This window comes from Pholcus phalangioides, unplaced genomic scaffold (genome assembly GCF_987345545.1).
Source record: "Pholcus phalangioides strain wild (caught in Gottingen) unplaced genomic scaffold, Ppha-v1.0 ptg000008l_1, whole genome shotgun sequence".
Classification (NCBI taxonomy): Eukaryota; Metazoa; Arthropoda; class Arachnida; order Araneae; family Pholcidae; genus Pholcus; species Pholcus phalangioides.
In genome coordinates, this window is record NW_028301601.1 from 43,482,552 (window position 1) to 43,486,600 (window position 4,049).

Below are 4,049 nucleotides of genomic sequence, written 5' to 3' on the forward strand. Positions count from 1 at the left end.
CCTACGAGTTTCTAGAATTGACAGATCCCACGATTATATACAAAGCTTATTGAACTGTCAGTTTGCATTTCCATTGAACCGTCGAGAGCTCGTAATTTGTCGCGAGTTTTGCGGTAGATTTGTATAATAACTCAAATGTTATAATATCTCGAATACAACGTACGATTATTGAGCATTGGTTGGGGAGGAGAAGATGTATTTGTCCTCCGTTAATCATCATAATGGTCCTTCCTCGTAACCTCGTGTTATTCCCACTCGGCAATTATTTACTGAAAAAGCTGTAATATCTTCGTCCCGTTTCACGTCCTCATAATGGTTCGAGGATGTTGAGTATCGTCTAATTTTGGATCACGATACCTATTGGGAATCATCCATCTTCCTCTCTCAGGTTCTTTGCCAATAGAAGAATGCGACATCTCAATATAACCTCGTGAGAAATCTTTTTCAACTTTGGCGAAGGATTCGAATCAGAAATTCAAATTAGGAATTTTGAAGGAAATTTCTCTGAACACACAGATTTTATTCATTCAAAATCTCTCGGAACGGTAAACGGGTTCGATCAATATCTGGCATCTCCCCACACAAACTCTTTTCTCTTTCCTCATCTAAGGGACCTCCTCCATACACTTGATATCGGGAGTTTCCCCCGGTGCAGATCCAACCAATCTTCGATTGGGTTTTGCTGGAAAATTTAACTCAGAAAAGTTTGTTCACAGTAAACGGGAGGAAGTAAATTCATTCCGATCGGGACGAATCCACTAAAAATGATGACTCGCCTCACCCTTAAAGCGGCCATTGCTCTTGATGTATTAGAATCGAATCCGAGATTCAATCCCCTGCCCGGGACTACTCCAACAAATGAGGTTTCGTTCTTAGAATTTCTACCCCGCTCAGTAACAGAAAATGCAATCTTAAATTTACAATGAAACCGATGAAAACGATTGCTATAATCAATCCTCATCCATCTTCGATTGCGGTTCGTGGAATATATATTACGCGATTTGCTCGTGGTTTATCTGAAATGAAAAGAAATATAAAGAGTTAGCACATATAGTATAAAATTCACACACACACTAACGGAAATAACATAATATACAAGACAATTATATTATTTGAGTACCGAATCGGATACACGTGATTTATTTGGCTGGACCGCAGACCGATTGCGGGGATGTTCTACCAGTCCATGAAACATTCCGCCCTACATAATTTCAAATCAAATTTTCAATGTCATACCGTCTCTATATTGATCTAAATTTCTATCAGTAGGTTTTCAAACTATTTCTTCCATTTATTTATCTTCTTAAATTATAACTCGGTATTTCATCCAGCTCGTATAGAGCAGCATCGAACAGGAAAGCTTATGGGAGTCTATAGACTCGGTATACGCCCTGAAAAAATGCATCTGCGTCAGTCAGTCAGTCAGACAATCAGTAAACTAGGTATTTTTTGCCAGTCCGTAAATTATTTCTCCTATTTGCAGTAATTTTTGCCAACCAAAAATTATTTCCCACCCCCACCTCCCAAATTATTGATTTATTGCCAGTCCCCGAATCAATTTTCCTATTCACGGTATTTTTTCTTCAGGTCTGACAAGTCATTTCTTCTATTTATTTAATGCCAGTCCGAAAATTATTTCTTCTATTCATTTGCAAAAACTATATATTATTGTAAATTAATTTTCCTTATTTGTAGTTTCTTCTATTATGCATTTATGCGTTATATTATTACAGTTATATCATTATCATGTATTATATTCTGTTTTTATGCTTTTGTGTGGTTTTTTTTTCCAGTCTGCGAGTCATTTCTTCTATTTATTTACAAAAATTCATATCATTCAAAAAAAATATTATGATTAGAAAATTAATTGTTTTTACGGTCAGCATATTATTTCTCTTATTTTTGTCGGTCAGTGGAATTATCCGAATACTTTTTTCCTTGCGAATAATCCACGGGTTAGAGGAAACATCGGAATTTCCAATTGCGGATTAATATATCGCTGCGTCTTATCTGCAGTTTTTATTTCTGGAAACTGGTATAAGCATAAATTATTTAAAATTAACTTGTTAAAAATAATTCAATATTCAAATAATTCTTCATTTATAAATGGCGTGTATACTAATGTAAGTAGAAAAAATCTGCATTTTTTTCTCGCTAAAACCGTGACAAAAACCGCCTCTTTCATTCATTCATCTTTCATTCATTTTCATTCATTAATTTCATCCATTTGTAGTTGGATGAAATTTTCACATGCGGATTATACGCAACCGCGGACTATAAAATGATATTCCTTTTCCTGAACAGACTTTTGGACGCTTTCGTAAAGCACAATGGAATTTACTAACAGAACTAATCCAACGGAGGCATTTTAGTTCCTAAAAGTTAGCGTTGTGGGATTATCAAGTGCTCTGGTGCAATCAAATGAAATTTCGTGCATGTATGTTTTCAATGGTCTTATAAAGGCGAAACTGTCAGTAAATTAATAATCTTACGTGTCTAATTTAAATTTTATAAGGCCTGTTACTAGCTGTGGCCAGGTAAAAATGGTTTTTTTTTTCCAAAAGGAAGACCGGTTAGCATTTGCGCCTTGAGCATGGGAAAACCAACTTCAGCTGACCACCATAGCACCGACTGCGGGGAATGAACTTGTTCCACAAGGATGACGTCACTCTCCGCTATCATACGAAGGTTTTAACAACTGGATGTTACGAAGATATATTTTGGAAAGAGAGAAAAGTCAACTGCCCCTGCGGGGAATCGAACCCACGTCCTTTCACTTTCCGGGTGAACGCCCTAGACCACTAGACTACAGAGGCACCGAATCTCTCAATCTTTCCTTGGAGCTCGTGTACAACCTTCGTATGATAGCGGAGAGTGACGTCATCCTTGTGTAAGTCGCCATCTGGTGGCAGCGTCAGCAGTTGTGAGCTTGGCCTGAGTCTGGTCTGGCGTCCATGTACGGTCCCTTTCAGTGTACACGAGCTCCAAAACCTTCGAATGAACTTGTTACCTGGCATGTCAACTGCACCGCACAACAGCTTTAACAAACTCTTATTGTATATTTTAAAAATTTATATTTTTTTAATTGAAAAATATTGGACAATAGCAAGACACATACATATGAAAGGCACATACAATTCGAATATACACTGTGTGGTCCGACAAAACCCTGTTAGTCTTTACATCATGAAATCAAACTACTGACAAAATTTCATAGTTATAGCTTCAGTGGTTTAGGCTCTGTGATGATGAATCAGTCAGGACATGTTATTTTATATACAGTATTATAGATAACAAAGTATATTATACAGGGTGTCCTGTGCGTTCTAATGTGCCCTTCATTTCATCAATCGTCAGTCGTAGAGGTATGAGTTCTATTTAAAAAATGCTCAAAAGGAAGTCCAAAATTATCCTGTACCAGTTTTGAGAGTTAAAACACAGTGTACAACAAAGAAAAAAATCTAAATATTGATACGGTCCCTCTGTCCTATTACTGCCATTTAGAAAGCTGTTGCCCTGTATATTCTGAGGCCAACAGAAAAAATTCCATGTTTCTTAGTGTAATATTCGCTATGATATTTGAATTAAAAAATCGAAGAAAAATTATGAAAGAACAGCAAAAACTAACAGACAGCGCTCGTTTCCCTCATTTATGTTGTATTTTCCCAAATTTTCTCCGGTTTTTTAATTCGAATATCTTAGCGAATATTGCACTTGAAAAACATGAATTTTTTTTGGCCTCAGGAGAGACTGGGCAACAACTTTCTAATTAGAAATTACACATGGATTTTCACTCTCAAAACTGGTACAGGGTAATTCTTGAACGTCTTTTCAGCTCTTTTTAAATTGAAACCGTATCTCTACGACTGACGGTTGATGAAGATAAAGGCCACATTAACACTTACAGGACACCCTGTATAAATCTAATGAAACAATCGGAATATAAATTCCATAAAAAAATGGTGAGAAACTATTTCATGGTAGATCTTGTGCATTCGCGTTCGGAGAAGACCTTTAACTTTTTTTCAAATTGAATTACTTTAATTCGT

The 4,049-nt window shown here is 36.4% G+C and overlaps 1 non-coding gene across 1 annotated transcript; it reads right to left on the minus strand.

The window, feature by feature from the left end:
• Positions 1-2,742: 2,742 nt before the first annotated feature.
• Positions 2,743-2,816, minus strand: TRNAS-GGA (transfer RNA serine (anticodon GGA)). Its single transcript has one exon. It is a non-coding gene; the product is annotated as a tRNA-Ser (tRNA).
• Between the last annotated feature and the right edge of the window lie 1,233 nt (positions 2,817-4,049).